Source organism: Giraffa tippelskirchi, chromosome 4 (genome assembly GCF_054371585.1).
Source record: "Giraffa tippelskirchi isolate mGirTip1 chromosome 4, T2T-mGirTip1v1.2.pri, whole genome shotgun sequence".
Taxonomy (NCBI): Eukaryota; Metazoa; Chordata; class Mammalia; order Artiodactyla; family Giraffidae; genus Giraffa; species Giraffa tippelskirchi.
The window spans coordinates 31,469,845-31,490,029 of NC_137278.1; the positions used below are offsets into that span (position 1 = coordinate 31,469,845).

The 20,185-nt window shown below is 49.0% G+C and overlaps 1 protein-coding gene and 1 long non-coding RNA gene across 2 annotated transcripts in view; one reads left to right on the plus strand and one right to left on the minus strand.

The window, feature by feature from the left end:
- Positions 1 to 19,240, minus strand: part of DNMT3A (DNA methyltransferase 3 alpha) — a 129,566-nt gene extending 110,326 nt beyond the window's left edge. The window contains exon 1 of the mRNA XM_081592730.1: positions 19,094 to 19,240. The gene's annotated coding sequence lies outside the window, so the exon portion shown is untranslated. The remainder of the gene's footprint in view (positions 1 to 19,093) is intronic.
- Positions 8,112 to 19,485, plus strand: LOC145546288 (uncharacterized). Its single transcript, XR_014082720.1, has 4 exons — positions 8,112 to 8,339; positions 8,592 to 8,816; positions 17,359 to 17,487; positions 18,010 to 19,485. It is a non-coding gene; the product is annotated as an uncharacterized LOC145546288 (long non-coding RNA).
- Positions 19,486 to 20,185: the final 700 nt, after the last annotated feature.

The following is a 20,185-nucleotide window of genomic DNA, read 5'->3' on the forward strand; positions in this document are numbered from 1 at the left end:
TGGACATGACTGAGTGACTGAACTGAACTGAACTGAAAAAAGTACTATAGACTGGGTGGTTTATAAACTGGATAGTTGTATCTCACAGTAGAGGCTGAAAAGTTCAAGATGAAGATGCCAGTAGATTTGATGATTGGTGATGCTTCCTTCTGCATAGACAGCCATCTTTTCTCTGTGTCCCCACATGGTGGTAGGTACAAGCTAGCTCTCTGGGGTCTCTCTTATAAGAGCACTAATCCCAGTCACAAGAGCTCTGCCCTAATGACTTAATCTTCTCCCAAAGGCTCCACCTCCTAATACCATCACCTTGCAGGGTAGGTTTCGTTATATGACTTTTGAAAGAACACGAATATCACACCATTGGCAAAGGGATATCCTACAAAATAACTCACTTGTATTTTTCAAGTGTCAAGGCCATGAAAGTCAGGGAAAGATTGAGGAAGTATTCCAGATGGAAGGAAAGAAACTAAAGAGACAAGACAAGTAAATGTGTGATTCTGGATTGGATATTTTTGGTACAAAGGGCATTATTGGAAAAATTAGAGAATTGTAAATTGGGTCTGAGGATAGTAATGGATGATAGTAATGAATCAGTGTTACCTTCCTGATTTTGATGTTTGTACTGCAGTTATGGACGACAGTGTCCTTATTTATAAGAATATATTTCTAGTATAGGATAAAAAGAAATATATCCTATAGTAAGGTTTTTTTTGGGGGGTGACTGGGCACCATGTTGACACTTTGTCACAAATAGTTTAGAAAAAAATAAATTATTTTGTGACACTTGCATCTTTTCTGTAGTTTTCTGTAGTTTCCATGAGATAGTTTTAAAATGAAAAGTTTAAAAAAATTACCCCCAGGAGTTTTAGCCTTTTCCCTTATCACCAGGAATACATCTGAAAGAGAATATTGCCAATTGAGTATGTCATCAGACTCTTGGACTTTCGCCCACCGATTGGGTGAGCAGTGATCTCTTGCTGTACATTTCATTTTGCATTTCTCTGACCACAAGGAGATTGAACTCGTTTCATGCGTTGAGGGGTGTTTGCACTTTTAAACTGAGAACTGTCAATTTATTTTCTGGCCACTTTTCTATCAAAATGACCTCCTCATGAATTAAGGAGGTTATCCCTTTGACTGTGTTACAAGCTAATACTTACTAATATTTCTATACTCTGTATTTGGTGCCTAGCATTGTGCAGAATCAGAGAACTGACTCATTAGAAAAGACCCTGATGCTGGGAAAGATTGAAGCCAGGAGGAGAAGGGGACAACAGAGGATGAGATGGTTGATGGCATCACCGACTCAATGGACATGAGTTTGAGTGAGCTCCGGGAGTTGGTGATGGACAGGGAAGCCTGGCGTGCTGCAGTCTGTGGGGTCACAAAGAGTTGGACATGACTGAGTGCCTGAACTGATTGTGCAGAGGAGCCTGGTGAGACAGGCGGTCTCTGCCTGTGAGGAGTTTACACACAATACAATCCAGACTAACGTTCACTGGTTAATCAGGAGTTAAATTGTGAAGCTCAGACAAGAAGGGAGGGGGGCTGGAGCGCAGGAGTCCCTGAGCAAATGGGATTTGAGCAGGGGCTGGAGGATGGTGGGGTTTCGGTCAACAAGGGCATCCTGGGCTTAGAGGGAAGAAGGCACTGTGAGGGTGAGAACTTGACCCGCCTGTGGTGACTTGCCCTAATCTCTCTCTTTCTGCCCTGACCTCAGACTCAGTTCCTCTCCCGAAAAGAGCTTCCCTAAGTTCTTCCTGCTTTTCACTGCCCCTCCAGAAAGAAGAGGGCAGGAGCGCCAGATCAGTGAGAAGAGCAGATGTACTGGAACTGATCTTACCATCTCAGGGGAGCACCGTGGGCAGTGCCACAGTCCACCTAGCTTTCTGTGGGAGCGCCACTCAGGGTGAAGGCAGAAGATTAGAAACTTGCGGTTCTGTTACTGCTTTTCAAATACAAACATTTTAGTGGGTTAAAAGTAGTGATTTTTTTTTTTTTAGTTGCAAGTATATATTGTACAACACAGGGAACATAGCCAATGTTTTATAATAACTACAAATGGAGTATAACCTTTAAAAATTGTGAATCACTACACTGTACACCTGTAACTTTTATAATATCTCACATCAACTATACTTCAAGTTAAAAAAAGGAAAAAGGAATTATGGGGACTTTCCAGGTGGCCCAGTGGTTAAGACTCTTCACCTCCAATGCAGGGGGCATGGGTTTGATCCCTGATGGGGAACTAAGATCCCATATGCCATGGGGTGTGGCCAAAAAAATTGAAAATTTTTTTAAATTTAAGAATAAAAATAAAGAATTATAGATGATCAAATTATTTTTTTAAAGCAGTGTTTTCTGTTTTTTTTTCATTCATACCTTCTAGGAATGAATGTACTTTCTAGGTAATGTACTTTCTAGGTTATAAGTTGAGTTCCATGTAACTCAAGGTGGTGTTTTTTTCTTAATTAAACTTTTTTTTTTGATGCCAATTTGGATTCACATGCAATTACAAGAACTACTACAGAGAAATCCCCTATACCCTCTATCAGTTTTCCCCAATGATAACATCTCTCAAAACCTAAGTGTAGTATCACAAGCAGGTTATTGACACTGACGTGGTCAAGGTACACATTTCCATGGGCCCATGATTCCCCACATTGCTCTCTTACAATCACGATCACTTCTTCCCTGCCTCCCTCTCTGCCCCAATTACTCACCTGGGCAGCTACTCATCTGTTCTCCGTTTCCATAGTTTTCGCGTGTAAATAGTGTTATATAAATTGGAGTCGTACAGTATATAACCTTTGGGGTTTGGCTTTTTTTCATTCAACATAATTCTATTGAGATCCATCCCAGTTGTTGTACGTATCAATAATGCTTTCATTTTTATTTCTGAGTAGCAGTCCATGGCACAGAGATGTACCACCTGTTGAAAAACATCTGGGGGTATTTCTAGTTTTTAGCTACAGGTTAAAAAACTGGGAGCAGGGAAGTAACCAAGTTGCGAATACAGGCAGTCTCGAGTAAAGAAAGTGAGTCTCAACTGAAGAGAGGCAGATAGGAAGAGAGGAGATTCGTGCTCAGCTGTGGAAGGGGATCTGGGGAAGCTCTGAGCTGCCTTCTGAAGGGAACGTGTATTGCTGACTGAAAGCAGACATGTCGAGGAGGGACATATTAACTGATTTGAGTTGTTATAGTAACATCTAGATAAAATATATATTCAGGGGCCAGAAGAGAAATGGAACTGAATGCAGATGAGCGGGAGGAATGGGGGAAATAACTGGAAGAATATCTCCATAGACACAGAGCTTACTCATTACTGAAGCCATGAGCAAGGGGCTCTTCGGGGAGTACACAGACAGAGATGCTGGAGGAGACCACAATTAGGGGGTGAGAGAAATGACGACAAGAGGGAGGAGCCTCAGAGAGGTAGGGACAGGGGGGTGAGGGTGGAGTGAATGGGGTGGGGGTGGAGTGAACCAGAGGAGTGAATGAAGGCCAAGGACAAAGAGACTTAGCACTGACAAAGCAACAGGGTTGAAGGGAAAGGAGTGTATTTGTTATCTATGCTGCATGACAAATTAACCCAAATCTTAGTGGCTTAAACAACATTATATTATTTCCCAGTTTCTGTGTGTCAGGAATCTGTAATTAGCTTGGTCGGGTCCTCAGGCTCAGGGTCACTCACAGGCTTCAGTCAAGGTGTCTGGCTGCAATCATTCCAAGTTTTAATAGGGAAGAGTCCATTTCCAAGCTTACTCCTGTGGTTGCTGATGGGATTCAGTTTCTCACACATTGCTGGACTTGGCTTCAGTTCAACATGGGCTGTTGGCTAGAGAATGCCCTTAGTTCTTTGCCTTGTGGGCCTCCCACAGGGCAGCTCACAAGATGGCCCATGGCTTCGCTAGAGCAGACAGGAGAGTGCTAGAGTGTGCAGGCGAGATGGAGGACACAGATTTTTATTTTATTATTATTATTATTTGGCCACACTGTGCAGCATGCAGGATCTTAGTTCCTCAACCAGGGATTGAACCTGTCCCTTCTACATTGGAAGCTTGGAATCTTAATCACTGGACTGCCAGGGAAGTCCCATCACAGACTTCTATAATCAAGTCTTAGATGCTTTTGCCCTGTTCTCTTCATGGCTTCCCTGGTGGCTCAGTTAAGAATCCGCCTGCAATGTGGGAGACCTGGGTTTGATCCCTGGGTTGGGAAGATCCCCTGGAGAAAGGAAAGGCTACCCACTCCAGTATTCTGGCCTGGAGAATTCCATGGACTGTATAGTCCCTAGGGTGGCAAAGAGTCAGACACGACTGAGCGACTTTCACGTTCTTTCTTCATGAATAGCAAGCCATTAGGACCAGCCCACACTCAAGGGGAGAGGATTATATAAGGGTCTGCATACCAGGAAGCTGGCTTCCCTCATAGCACAGTCGATAAAGAATCTGCCTGCAATGCAGACCTGAGTTTGATCCCTGGGTCAGGAAGATCCCCTGGAGAAGGCAAAGGCAACCCACTCCAGTATTCTTGCCTGGAGAATCCCATGGACAGAGGAGCCTGACAGGCTGCCGTCCATGGGATCGAAAAGAGTCGGACATGACTTAGCGACTAAACCACCATACCAGGAAGCCAGCTGAGATGCAGCTTACTAGAGGAGCAAAGACAAACCTGAACCTCCCCCAGAGGGCCCTAACAGGACAGTATTAGAAGGGTGTGAGAGGCAGATGACAGAATGGAGCAAGACAGGTGGTGATGCCCAATTTCCAGCTGTTCCTAGCACTTTAGGGAGACACAGACCGACTAAGAAGTCCCACCCCTCTTTCTGCAGTGCAGCGCAGAAGGTCCCAGCTTGGTTGTTTGCGTGGGTCTGTTTCGTCCTCCCATCCCTTGCCCCACCCATAGCAGAGCAAGGGAAGCAGAAGCCTGGCTCACCATCTCTATACCACCAAGCGGCACTCACCATGGAGGCAATGGAGCATCTTCGGGGTGAGGGAGGACAGTACCCAACTCCAGAGCCCTTCCACTCCCCAAGACTGCCTCTCTTTCCCACTTGAATTCCTGTTCCAGCCCAACATGGATCAGGGCCAGGGACAATAGAAATGACCACCACCACCCCCCGCCCCCACCAAGGATCCAGCAGGGGGCTGGGAGAGCAAAATCCCTTGCACTCTAAAAAAGCAGCTCAGAGTACTTTTATTAGTTGCCTCCCCGGTTCTCTGTTTCTTGTCACCTAAGGGGAAAGAAGAATGAAGAAAATACCCTCAATAGGACATAATGTTTCAGATGGGCTTTTAGATCAAGCTCTCGGTTGGATCCTAATTACAATTCCAGAGGCACTCAGGCCAGTGATTGTTATGCCACTTTTAAGGAGGAGACCACTGAGACCCTGAGAGGCATCTTGGCAACTCAGTGACCAACTGGCACCAGACCCGGACTCCCAGCTCCACACTGCGTCCACATGGAGCTTCTCAGGGGAGCCACGGCTTCTCCAAGTTCATGAAGATGGCCAAAACAGTGGACACAGGGTCCTCACCTGCTGAGTGTGGGATTAGAGCTCACAGCTCTGTCCTCGCTAGTCTTACCCTCCTCTGCTTGCAGTAGCCTCCCCGAATAGCATCCCAAGTTCTTGCATCCAGAGTATTCAGAAAACCCACCTGCCCCTAGATGTCTTGAAATCTCTTTACTGGAGATAAAGCCTTTTATTCTACAACTAATGAATTCTCAGGAGCCGAACATGACCTGTAGACCTGGGGATACTGGGGTCCATGAACAGGGCAGGAGAGCAAGAAGAGGGAAAAAGAGGCTTGGGGTTGGGGGGAAAAAACTGGGCCACGGGAGCCAATTTTTGTGACCAACATTGAGGTTTGCATGTTTCCGGGGACAAGGGAATTAGGAGGAAATTTGGACAATGAGGGGAAATAAGAGGCGCTGGGTGTTAGGCCACATGGGAGAGGGAAAGAATATTTCTCAGGGGCGTCAGCACTGTTTGGCCCAGTTCACCCCAACACAGGCTACTCTCCTGTGACCTCAGACCTCCTTTCAAATTAGGAACAAGGAACATGAAATGAATGACAGTTATTTTAGTTCTGTGCCCTGACCCTGAGGGAGAGAGCAGGGCTAATGGCCACCTCCTAGTCAGGCCCATTCAGGGCCGGGGCAGCTGAAGACACGCTGGCTGTCCGACCTTGAGGTCTGAGTGTAACGCTGCAGTTTGGGCTCCTCCGGGGACGTCTAGGCCACCAGCTGGAGAGGAACAGCCTCCACACCCCTGCCCCACTGACTGGGCGCCAGCGAGAGGGCACCACCCCTTCTCCGGGTCCACTCTGCTTAATGGAGGTTGGGCCCAAAAGAGATGTTACTGAAGCATTTACAACCGCTATTGTGTCCCTTTTCTGAGCCACTTTTCCTCATCACACCCATTCTTCTGGTCAAGTACGGATAATTTACAACAGGAAGTAGCGGAAAGTTGTGGGAAAAAGTCTCTTGAGTGAACAGGTTAACAGCTGTCGACCGCGCCTCAGCGGCTCCGCCCTCAATGACCCCCACAGCTGCCCCGTGAGCGGCCTGACTAGTGTTGGGCGGAGGCCTCATCTCTGCAGACCACGAAGACCCTGGCCAGCTCAGCGCGCTCCGCCTGGCAGATAGATCCGCCTCCCGGCAGGCGCCACATTTGTCCGCCTCGACCTCCAGGTGGCGCTGGACTGGGGCGGAGCCTGCTGTCTGTCACCCGTGTGGAGGGGCGGGGCTCTGTAGGTGCTGACTTCTGATTGGTTGGACTTGGTCTTGCTTTCTTTTTGTGTCCAGAGCAGGTCTTAAGGACAGCATCCAGTCAAAGCCCCTGAACTAGGCAGGAGGAAGTGTGTGTGTGTGATATGTTTGGTTTTACAGTTACCTGAGGGTGTGTGCGTGTGTATGTAGTGTTATTTTTTCTTTACGATTATCTGAGTTTCAATTTTTCATACCTTAATATGTTCCCCCATAAATTGACACACCAGGAAAAAATCTTGGTCAGACCCACTTGTAATAAATATATTGTTATAAGGGAGCTAAGGTTAGAGTCTGCCACTCAGCCAAAACCCACTTCTTTTTTCATGTTTCCTTAATCTTTGACTGTTGTATGTATATTACCAATTTAATTGTACTTGTGGGTATATTTTATTTGCACATCTGACAACCGTTTGTTAAGCTTCCAGTTTCTGTCTGGTGTTGAGCAGGGTTTTTGCAGTCACTGGTGAACAAAACAGACCTGGGCCCTCCCTCAAGCAGCTCACAGACACAAATCAGTGATTACACACACATGTCAAATTGAAAAACTCTCTTGTGGCGATAAATGAGAAGTGGCTGGTGCTTGGGAGAGGAGCAGGAGGTTTGAAGAAGTGTAGTACTGAGTGTAGCGGCTGCAGAGCCACTCCACCAGAGCACTGACTGAAGCTAAATTGGTCTCATTTCAGAAGACCCACTGGGCTCTCTTGTGAAGGTGGGGAAGCGGGGGAGGAGGAGAAGGAGTTCGGAGGTGGTTTGGGGGTAGCCAGGGGCAGCCAAGATGGGTTACCTGGCCTTGTGGTTGGTCAGGGTGGAGGAAAACACTGAAAGTGTGTAACTTCCAGAATATTCTTTTCTTGCTGCAAAATAGAAAGTCATCTTCTGGGACTGGACATGATGGGGAGACTGTAAACTTTGTCACTAGAGAAGATGGTCAGAGAAGGACTGGCAGAACAAATGGACAAAAAACCACCAGGGCGTAAAACAAAGGCCTGGAGTCCCGGACCCAGGGGTGGCCTGAAGAGGCAAGAGTGGGGGGAGGGGGAAGTTGGCAGAAAGATGTTAGTCTGAGGCTGGATTAGCTGCTGGGAGAGTGATTCAGGGGGCTGGTCACGGTGGGACATAACCCAGAAAATCATAAACGGCGAAGACAAGAGAGTCTGTTCTCAACTAGAGACCTACCAGGGGAATTTCCTGCCAAGGGTAGTGTGTGTTTTCTCTTTGTTCACCTAAAAAGCAGGGCAGAGACCTACACCCAGAAGAGCTCATGCATGACCTCCCCCCATGACTCACTCTCTAAAGGTTCACCACACTTTTCCCCTTGAGCATTTACCACCTCCCTCCTCCCACAATTGTTCACTGTCTGTCTCCTGCCCTAAAATGTGAACTTCCCAAGGGCAGGCACCCTGTCTCTTTCTTTACTGTATCCCCAGGGCCTGGAATATGTCTGGCAGGCAGTAGTTGCTCAACAGATATCTGTTAAGTGAGTAAAAGAAACAGACTTCTTGGTCTGCAGAGAACCCTCCCGCAGTCTCAGTGTAGCGGTGAGAGCCTGACACCTCCGGCGAAGGGTAAGTTGTTCTGAGAGGGCTCTGTCGTCCAGGGCAAACCAGCCTCTGGCCCTGAGAGAAGGGGCTGGATAAGAACTCGGTGTTTCAAAGGCTTGAAAACACTGCATCACCCACGGAGCGACAGTTAGTTCCCGGGGAGGGGTGTACTTGGTGGAGGGGGTGAGGTGGCCCTCCCCAGCCTGTCTTGATCTTACCTTGGCACTCCCATATTAGCCCCCACCCCTGAAAGTGTTTTTTTTCTGTGATGTGAAGGCCACAGTGGGGGTAGAAGTTTGGCTCCGCATTCTGGACCCCTCCTCTGACCTCTGAAGGTGGCCCTTCCCGTGTCTGTGCAGGGGAGATGAATCAGCGCCCCAAGCCTAAACAGCTCTCACCAGCCCCAGGGAGACTCCCTGGGGTGACTCTGAGCCACAGATGTGGGGCTCAGGCCCTGGCAGCACTTGGTTCCTGCATCTCCATCACTGCAGCCTCTCACTTGTGAGTCTAGGAGGGGCCTGGTTGGCGGTGGGAGTGTAAGGGGGTTGTTCAAGAACTTTTCCCTGAGGCTGAGGGACTTGAAGGGGCAGCACCTGCGGTGTCAGAGGAAGGAAGGAGAGTAACTGCTATTGACTGTACGGTATGTGCCAACGCTCTTCCAAGGGTCTCCCATTTCAATATAATCCTTATAAACAAACACACATGTTAAAAGCATCTTCTCATTTTGTAGATGCAGAGAATAAGGCGTGACCTGAGGTCACACTCTAGAAAGGAGCAGCAAAGTACAAATGATTTTAGGTTTTGCTTCAAAAATAGTTTGTAGTACATGTTTTTTAAAAACAAAGATGCAAGTGGAGAGGCCAGGCTTGTAAGATCTTACAAGCATAGGAAACAGTAAGAGAACTCACTGGAAGTCCATCTAAAAGCAGCCTTTGACAGGCTGTGTGTGAGTCAGTTCAAAGATTGAGTTCATGTAATAAGAGAGGGTATGTTGTTTCTGTTATTTTATTTTTAGGTAGGATTTTATTTACCTGTGGCTGAACTCTTCTTCCTTCTCTGATTCCCTTAACACTTTTTTTTTGCCTTGTGTTCGGTAGTTAATAAGCATTACATTGGGCTTTCCCGATAGTGCTAGTTGTAAAGAACCTATCTGCCAATACAGGAGACACAAGAGATGTGGGTTCGATCCCTGGGTTGGGAAGATCTCCTGGAGGAAGGCATGGCAACCCACTCCAATATTCTTGCCTGGAGAATCCCATGGACGGAGCCTGGCAGGCTATAGTCTGCAAGGTTGCAAAGTCAGACACAACTGAAGCAAATTAGCATGCATGCATGCAAGCATCACCTTGCATTATTGCAGTTTTTCCTTATAAATCCTCAGAGTCAGAGAGCACCCCTGTGGGCTGCTGCTTGGGAATTGCCTCGGGGTGGGGGTGGGGTGGGCGGAGGGGTGGGGAGGGAGTTGTCTGGCTGGGGCTTCAGAGGATTCGGGAACCCGCCCTCCAGCAAGAAGAGCCGGGCCTGGCCCAGAGCAGTGCCCCAGGACACACAGGTGTGGCCATGAGAGAGGAGGGTATCTAAGTCTTCAGAGGGTCTTGAGCAGACTTGTTGCCATGGGGGAATGGTGGGACCAGTACAGCCAGATATTCTAACTTTTCCAGAGAAGAGAAGCTGTAAATCTGGATTTTTCTATGAAATCTTCAGCTATTTCACCATTTGCAACCCACTAAATTGTTTTAAAAATACCTCCGGGGCCAAAGAAAATGACTTTAAGCCACCTTCTGTTAAACCCTCAAATTTAGTCCACAGAGTGTCTCTCTGAGTCCAAACGATAAGGACTCAGCCCCTGGGGTGCTGTGTTCGTTAGAGCTCTCCTTCCCCAGAGGACAAAGCCGGCAGAGGAGACTGGGGCGGGAGCAAGTGCCGGGGTCCGGTGGGTCACCCGCTAACCCTCACCCCATGAGGTGTCAGCCTGCTGTGGGGTTGAGGAGTGAGCGTCGCCTTCCCAGCCTCTGATGCCCCTGCCCCTTGGGGCCAGACACCCTTCCCGGCCAGCCAGCGTCTGTACTGGGCGAGGATGAGGAACCAGGTGAAGTGGATGTCTTCTCATTAGCCCATCCCAACTCCCTGCCCAAAGAGGCAGAAACCATCCCAGGTTTGAGTCTAGTCTTGAGCACCCTGAGGCCAGGACACAGGTTCGTGCTGCCCTTTCTTCACCGCTCCCTCCCCCCCCACATCATGGGGGAAACTGAAAGAGATCCCCCTCCCTCCCTGGAATTTCTGTGGGCCCTCTGCATCTTGCTTTGCCCTTGTGATTTTTTCAGGTAAATCCGCAAACAGATGTATTTATTTGCTTTGTGTGTGTTGCAGGTTGAGTTGGTTTTGTTTGGTTGGTTCAAAATAAGATCACCCCATTGGAAAATCACCCTGCTAAAGCCATTGACTCCGCTTCGACTTGAGGGGTTTAATTGAAAACAAGCGAGGCACACTGACACCCCACAGGCCTCCAGCCTGAAAGAGACCTCAGAAGAGGCTCGTTGGCTCAGAGGGTACGCGCCACTTCAAAAGCAAGGGCCAGCGAAGGAAAAGTTGTATCCCAGGAGGAAGGTTTTGCTTCAAAAGTAGTTTTTCGTATGTGTTTTTTTAAAAACAAAGATGCTAACGGAGCAGACTAGGCACGTGTAAGATCTTACGAGTGTAGGAAACAGTAAAAGAACCCACTGTAAAAGAACTCTATCTAAAAGCAGCCTTGGACAGGCCATGTGTGAGCCAGTGAAGGAATGAGTTCATGTAATAAGAGACAATATGTTATTTCATATTTGGGTATCATTTTATTTACTGTATGGTTGAACTCTTCTTCTCTGATTCCCTTAAGACCTTTCTGTATGGTGTTTGGTAATTAATAAGCATCACTTTGTATGATTGCCTTTTCCCCATGTATATCCTTCCATCTTGGGATGTAACCTTTTTTTTTAAACAATCTGACTTCATTTTTTTTTTTTTGGCCCCTCTATGCGTAGCATTTGAGATCTTAGATCCCCGACCAGATATAGAACCTGCACCCTTGTGTTGGAAGCGCAGAGTCTTAACCACTGGACTGCCAGGGAAGTCCCCTCAGCTGTAGCCTTTTGAGGGCAGAGACAACATTTTATATACATGACCAAGTGTAGATGACAAATTAGGAACTTTTTTTTTTTTGGCCACATAGTGTGGCACGCAGGATCTTAGTTCCCCAACCAGGGATGGAACCCATGGAAGTGCAGAGTCCTAACCCCTGGATAGCCAGGGAATTCCTAGGAACTCTATTTTAATGTAAGATGTACCTATTTACCCCTCTAACCTTGGAAGATTCTTAAAAGAAGCAGAGAGGAGGGTTGCTGATTATTCACTAAGTCGTGTCTGACTCTTTTGTGACCCCATGGATCCGTGCCCCTTGCATTGACTCCTCTGTCCATGCCAGGCTCCTCTGTCCATGCGATTTTCCAGGCAAGAATACTGGAGTGGGTCGCCATTTCCTTCTCCAGGGGATCTTCCCAACCCAGGGATCGAACCCACATCTCCTGCATTACAGGCAGATTCTTTACCACTGAGCCACCAGGGAAGCCCAAGTTGGGGGCAGGAGGGCGGGGGGGTTGGAATCCACTCTATTTTGCCAGGTTAGTTCAATCAATCACTGGATGACAGGGCTCCAGGCAGACTTTCCTCTGGGAGGGTGAATATCATTTGCCCTCCATAGGGGATTCTATCTCTTGTGGTTGGGAAAGTCTGGTGATTAGATAGAAACCTCATTGTCCACTAATGAGGATGCTTTGTGACATGGCTTAGGTAGGAAGGGTGAATGCTCAAGGATTCACCTAAGAACAGGATATAAAGTTAGGTGTGGAATGATTGGTATGTTCTCATGGAGAAGCATCCTTAAACGCCCCATCCTAACATCCAGGATGACCTAAAGTGCGGGACCAGTTCCCTTGGTGCATGTTAACAGAAGGAAGCCTGCATAGTGAGAAATGCACTCACAGAAGCCTGTTGGTAGATATATTTAAAGCCCCAGGGGTGGTATGGCTCACAGGTTACCGCATGACAGGATTGGCCTTGGGAATATGGTTCCTGACATCATCTCTCTGAATTACTTTCTAGAATGACGGTTACACAATGATAGTGTTCTTCATCAGAATTTTTTAAAAAATTAAGTGTAAAGTTTGTTTTTTTTTAAAAGACCTGGAAGGACCAGCACTTCCTCCAAGAGCTTCTCCATCACCTCCCTATGTGGTCCTGGACCGTTCAATTTCCTTGACGTCAGTTTCCTGGGTCAAGACGATTTGTTCACGCTCTTCAACCCTCTGACTTGCTCTGACTGTGAATAGCAGTGGCAACATCACAGTGTCTCTGTGGGGCTAACAATTAAGTTCCTGTTGGTGGGACTTCCTGGTGGTATGGTGGTCAAGGTTCTGTGCTTCCAATGCAGGGGCCGTGGATTTGACCCCAGGTCAGGGAACTAAGATCCTCCATGCCATGCAGTTTGGCCACAAAAAAAAGTTCCTGTTGAGGTCCCTCTCCATAGGTAGGGTGGGAAGGGTGGGGTTCTGCCACTCAGGGCTCTTGCTTAAGCCCCCAGTAAGCCCCTCAGTGTGAGGCCTGGTCAGACCTGAACCTGATAGGTGGACGGGGGACCTTCCGATCCTGTCCTGCAAGATCAGGGTAGAAACAGAGCAAACTGCAGAGTGGGCCTGGTGAAAGGCCACCTGGCTGAACCGGCGGCCAAGACTCCGCCTCTTCCTTCCCCGCCTGCATGAGATGACACGTGGAAAGCGCACAGCCCAGCACCCCCTAGAACTCTGGCTCAATCAGTGTCTGTTAGCCAGCGAGGCAGAACTTGGGGCTTAGGAGGTGCCTCTGGAGACAGCCTGCCTGAGATCTAGTCCCTGCCACCGGCCACCCATGTCCGTGGCAGAATGCCCCTCTTGTTCCAGCTGTCTCATCTGTGGACAGGCAATAGTGGAGCTGCCGTACCTTTTAGGGAAAGTCATCAGTTAGGTCAATGTGCCCAGAAATGCATCTACCATTCTCTTTGTGCTGGATTTTGTCTCGAAGAGCCTGTTTTTTGGGGAAAACAAACCCAACTGTCCATGGGAGGTATAGGTTCTATTTGCATTGACTGAGAAGCCTAGGGGAAGGGTTATGCCCAGAGGTGGAGGTGGCAGTAGGAATTAGAGACACTATCTTGGTTAAGAATTTTTTTCTTAAATAATAGCAAATCTGGGCAATTATATCTCAACCGTGATTTTTGAAGCAGGCAAGTCAGGCTCTCCTTAAGGCAATTGACTCACCACGCCCCTTCCTGGAGCTATTTCCCTCCTCTTCCTCTCCCACACTTGGGATATTCTTCCTTTTCCTTGAAATTTTGCTGAAATTCTGCCATGTCAGCAGGGGGACAGTATGTGAAGTGCAGTTACATCACAGACAAGCAGAGGGCTGGACATGTCACTTCCCAGCTGTGTGATCTGGGACGTTACTTGGCCTCTCAGAGCCATCCTCCTCTGAACTGATAACTTACATCGCAGCTTTGTTGGGCAAGGGCACTAAAGATCACATGTGTGAACGCACCTGGCATACAGCAAGCGCTTACTGTATGCTCCTTCCCTTCCTTTTAGAGCAAAGCCCTTTTGAAGAGGCCCACCTGGTCTCATCACCCAGCAGCATCAGTAAGCTGGACATTCATGCATCTAACACAATAGCTACAGCCGATTATGTGCGTAACTATGTTGTTTTCTCTGTTCTAGTATTTTCCTTCATTTATTCCCTCCTAGATGCCTTTATGTTGCTCTGTTGGTTGGTTTCTCAAGGAAGCGTTCCATTTCCTTAGTTTGAACCTCTTCACAGGCCTGGACAGTGCTCTCTAGACATGGGGCCTGGGGCTGGCGGGCTCTGAGTTCCTCCAGGTTGTGCCTGTGTGTGCAGAGCCAGAAGGCCTTTGTGAGGGTAGCTCTGTGTGTACACAACACATCTAGACAGTGACCTTGTCCAGGGGGTTGTCTCCCTGGAAAGAATATGCAGGGGAAGAAAGACCCAATCTCCATCATAAAATGGGGGCAGGAAGAGACCAGTTAGCAGCTAGGTGAGGTGGGCCACGGGCAGGTCAGGGTCGGCCTTGGCAAACAGAAATGTTAAACAAGGGCCTCTCCCAGCTCCACCCTGGCATTAAACCCCATGGTTTGTAAAGTTTGGCTCCAGAGGCCTCCCAGTGACCCCAGTCTAACTTCCCTCTACTCTTTAGTGATGGCTGAAGGCGGGGAGATAAGCGACTCCTTGAACCAGACAACCCCTAGGGAAATTCCACAGCCCCCTCCTGAGGCTGCAGTGGCTGGGGTGAGGGCTGGGATGTGAGAAGGGAGGGATGGGGAGATAAGGCCCCTGCCTTCCGCCCTAGGAGTAGAGGTTCCAAGAAAGGCATGGGCAGTCCCTTTCCCAGGCCAAGATGGGGTGGAAAGCCAGTAAGGATAATTAGGGCAAAATGTGGGAGCTAGTGAGGCTTCCCAGGTGGAGCAGTGGGAAAGAATCTGCCCTGCCAATCCAGGAGACAGAAGAGACATGGGTTCAATCCCTGGGTCGGGAAGATCCCCTAGAATAAGAAATGGCAACCCACTCCATTATTCTTGCCTGGAAAGTTCCAAGGACAGAGGGGCCTGGTGGGCTGTGGCAACAGCAGGGCAAAGGAATGAGCTGACCTCTGCTAGGACTCAGGGCAGGTGAATCACGCCACCCCACCCCCTCCCAGCTTCTACTTGGCCGATCCCCCTCACCTCAGGCTCTGTCTCTCTCCCCATCCTCTTGGACTGTCTTCCTCTTGCACTTTCCTCTCCCAGGTCACCCTGCTGTGCCTGTACATCCTGTCCTCCCTTTCCCTCCTCTGATGGCAAGAGCCTGGCCCCGGGCTCCCAGGACAGGCTGGCTGCAAAGGGTGACCCCAGGGTGGTTGCCAAGGCAATAAGGAAAGCAGGACAAACAGTGCCCACAGTCAAGGGAAGAGGGGGACCTAGGAGGATCCCAAGCCTGGAGTCCTCCTTTTTCACCCTCAGCCTGACTCCCATCTGGGGGCCCTGGTCCAGGGGGAACCTCGGGCTGGCTGGCTGACCCCCACCAGACTCCCTCCCAAGCAGCATCTGTGCCCAGCTGCTGCCCTTCCCAGAGCTGCTCTTCCATCTGGCCTCCCTAGCCCTGGGGCATGTTTCTCCCAGAACTACCCCTTAAGGAGAGGCCTAGGAGGGCAGAGTTCCTCAGGTGGTTGATTGTTGTTGTTTATTCGCTAAGTCATTGACCGTAGCCCGCCAGGCTCCTCTGTCCATGGGATTTTCCAGGCAAGAATACAGGAGTGGGTTGCCATTTCCTTCTCCAGGGGATCTTCCCTACTCAGGGGTCGAACTAATGTCTTCTGCATTACAGGCAGATTCCTTACCATCGAGTCACCAGGGAAGTCCATTTCCATGGGGCTGATGAGGTGAACCAAAGCCACACCACCTATCGCCCCCAGTGGCAGTCAGGCTCTGTAGAGGCGGGAGGAGGCTGGAGGGGCCTGGACCACCCTGCTTGGGATTCCCAAGGAGGATTTCTAGAGGTTTCTAGATTCAGGACACAGACAATTCTTCTTCAGTGAGGGGCTGAGTGCCTGGTGGGTAAGGATGCCAACTCTGTGGGGAGGGAAAGAGACTAAGGTGATTAAGGCCTTCGGATCAGGCATACAGCTGAAGGCATGCCCTGAGCTGGGACCTGAATGAAAAGCCCAAAGTACGCAAGTGATCTTGAGGCCTGCTGTGTAGATGCTCGCCCAGTCCCAAGTCAGGTGCCGAGTCTAAGGAGTGTGCGTGCGTGTCCTGAGGTTTCTGTGCACTTCCACTAAAGCTGGGTGAAGTGTGTCTGGGCTGCAGAGAATTCAGGTTATAACTGATTGTGAACGAACTCCGTATTCATTGGTAGTATGCCCGGGCCCCTGGTGCTATAAAATACATATTAGTCATGACCCTTAGCTTCCGGGTCTTTTTCCAACCTCCTCACTCTATCACAGGTCCAGAGATCCACACTTCTAGGTGACCATTTCCCTTCCTCCTGGCAGCGGCCTCAGGCAGCACCCACCATCCCGAAGCTGACGGGCTTCAGAGGGCAATGTAATCCCTCCACGCTCACTCCCCTACTCACCCTAGTTATGACCTCAGACCAGGCTTCAACCTTAACCTCTACGGTCCTGCATTCAGTGAGGCCTGAAGACCTGAGGGCGTCTGGTGCCCAGCACAGAGTGCTCATCAAGTATCTTCTCGAATGAATGACAGTCCCATGCTAGGTTATATGTTCCTTCTTAATCTCTACATTTAGCAGTAGATCCTCTGGAGAAGGAAATGGCAACCCACTCCAGTACTCTTGCCTGGAAAATCCCATGGACGGAGGAGCGTGGTAGCTTACATACAGTCCATGGGGTCGCAAAGAGTCAGACACAACTGAGCAACTTCACTTCACTTCACTTCTTCAGGCTCTGCTTAGAGCGTGGTCTCAGAAATTCAAGCATGGCTCTCTGGACTCTGCCTCTTCAAAGGACGCCCACCCCCACCCCAGTAAATCCCAGTTCTCATGGTCTTCCTTACGGATTCTACATTTTATAAATGTAAGCAGTCACACCCACCCAAACCTTCACAGAGCTGGGACACTAACTGTTGTTGTTTAGTTGCTCAGTCATGTTTGACTCTTTGCGACCCCATGGACTGCAGCATGCCAGGCTTCCCTATCCTTCACCATCTCCTGGAGTTTGCTCAAACTCATGTTCATTGAGTTCATTGAGTTGGTGATGCCATCCAACCAACTCATCCTCTGTTGTCCTCTTCTCCTCCTGCCTTCAATCTTTCCCAGCGTCAGGGTCTTCTCCAATGAGTCAGCTCTTTACATCCAGTGGCCAAAAATATTGGAGCTTCAGCATCAGTCCTTCCAGTGAATATTCAGGGAAACTAAAAGTGCTTTCTAAAATTGGGAAACTGATTTGATGTCCATTTTTTCACACCAGGCTCTACCGAAACTGTCATGCCATGGGGCAGGAGGCGGGGGAGATGATGCCAGGGCGTCCTCCACCTGTTCGCCGACACGGTCGGTGGGAGAGTCACCAAGCCCACCACCTAGAGACCTCATTTCCCAGGCAAGGCTAAGTGTGCAGAGAAGATATCAGAATCCTTGGCACTTATTAGTACTATTTGTAACTGGGAAGAGGGCCTGCAATGTCTATCAGGTTCTCTCCTGATCTTGCTCAGTCGTGTTCAACTCTTTGCAACCCTATGGACTGTAGCCCACCAGGCTCCTCTGTTCATGCAATATCCCATGCAAGAATACTGGAGGGGGTTGCCATTTCCTATACCAGGGGATCTTCCCGACCCAGGGATTGAACCCTGCGTCTCCTGCATTGGCAGGTTCCCAATTCGTCACCTGGGAAGCCCCATCAGGTTCTCTACTCATCATTTTCTCTCTTACAACAATACCCATGGGAATAGGAGTTTCACATAGGCTGAAGGTAAGCAGCCCAGCTGGGGCCTGAATATCATTTAGTGGAGAATACTGTATTTACATTCTAGGGAAGGGAATTAGATGATTGCTTCTTGCCAGAAAAGTTATGACAAACCCAGACAATGTGTTAAAACATAAAGACATCACTTTTCCAACACAGGTCCACATAGTCAAGGCTATGGTAGTCATCTACGGTTTTGAGAGCTGGACCATAAAAAAGGCAGAGCACCAAAGAATTGATGCTTTTGAACTGTGGTGCTGGAGAAGATTCTTGAGAGTTCCTTGGACTGCAAGGAGATCAAACCAGTCAATCTTAAAGGAAATCAACCCTGAATACTCATTGGAAGGACTGATGCTGAAGCTGAAGCTCCAATATTTTGGCCACCTGAATCAAAGAGCTGACTCACTGGAAAAAGACCCTGATACTGGGAAAGACTGAAGGCAGAAGAGCGTGATAGAGGATGAGATGGTTGGATAGCATCACTGATGCAATGGACATGAACTTGAGCAAACTCTGGGAGATGGCGAAGGACAGGGAAACCTGGTGTGCTTCAGTCCATGGGGTCGTGAAGAATTGGACATGATGACCAAACAACAACATTCTGGGGAAGGCATCTTGGTGTAAAAACTCCAATGGTGGGGGCTAGGTGCCAGCAACAGCCTTTCTCCCCTCTTCTCCCTCCCTCCTGAGCCAGGCAGGTCATTGGTTGCCTGGACACTGAGACTGTAGACCATCTAGGACTCACTCAGTCACCAGGCATCTGTGAGGTTGGTCTTCTGCAAGTTCAAGGCTTCGCCTATGACGCTGCCCCACCCTCACTCATAGGGGAAGGTCTTTGTTTATTGAGTGGTGGGGAACCAAAAACAGCCTAGGATCACCAGTCCTTCTGGTATCCTGGCCAAGAAATGTGACAGCAGAGCCCTCCCGAAAGGGAAGGCTCTCTTTCTCTAGAATAGACAACTGATGCTGTCTCTTCTCCACCTGACTGGCCATGGTTTCCTGCACTGAAATGGATGCTTTTCTCCTCCTATTATGGTGGTCCTCACGTTGTGGTTGGACCTACACCACCATCACCACCACCATCACTCAGGAGCTTGTTAGAAATGCAGATTCTCTGGCTCTCCCCCAGGTACTCTGGCAGTGGGACCCAGCTCTCCATATTTTAATAAGCCCTTGGGGATACTAAGTTTGAGGGCCACTGGCATTGTCTCTTACACCTAAAACCCCCCAGTAAGAGACTCACTTGGCTTTCTGATCCACACGTGGAGGACTTGTCCAGTTGCATGCAGCTAGCAGTGATGGAATGTCTGCCCAAGGAAGGTGGGCTACCCACGTCCCCGCTCCACCTGCAGCAGTCACCTGACCCCTGACAGAGGTGGTCAGGAAAAGCTAGGTTTGGAATCTACTGCACGGCTCCTCACAAACCCTTGTGTTCCAGAAGGTGCAGCAGGAATTCAGATGGCTCTGGGCATTACCATAGCAACTGTACCTTTCCGAAGCTGTCATGGACTATAGGAGTAGGGCGTAAGCAATGCAGAAGAGGGAGAGTCTGCTGGTGGAAGAAGCACACCCAGCAGTGGAGAGGGCTGTGACAATAAATGGAACCTCAGCATGGCTGGGATTTATGGACCTGAACCTGGTGGGGTCTCGACTTCCTTGAGACCCAGGATGCCTCTGGGACCTCTCCAGGGGTCTTCCTAGCTACAGATCAGCACCAGCCCAGGGGGCCCACAATGCTGACAGTATATGCCAGTTCTCTCAAAAGGTCATATTTGTGTGTACTTAATCGCTCAATCGTGTCTGACTCTTTGCAACCCCATGGACTATAGCCTACCAGGCTCCTCTGTCCTTGGGATTCTCCAGGAAAGAAGAGTGGCGTGGGTAGCCATTTCCTTTCTCCAGGGGATCTTCCCAACCCAGGGATCAAACCCCAGTCTCCTGCACTGCAGGCAGATTCTTTACCATCTGAGCCACCAGGGAAGCAGGTTAAAGCAGGCTGGCTCCTAAATGGTCATGGAGAAATTAAGAAGAAAGTGCCCACTACAGGATGTATTCTGTTACAGGTCAGGGTTAAGGACAGGGACCCAGCTTCAAGCTTTTGTTAGGGGTCTGCATTCGAAAGCAGATGCCAAGCAGCCAGGAGGCACAGCAGGGGCCTTAGATAATGGTAGATATTCCAGTTGGGAAAGAAATCAACTGTTGAGAATTTATATGAAAATGGACCACCCAGACATGTTGAGTAGTCCCTGTGGCTCTTTCCTGTCCACTTAGCATCTTCTGGGTGCTGGTAAAGTGGGAGGCTGGAAGTTTGGAGCCTTTCCTGTGCTTGAAGACT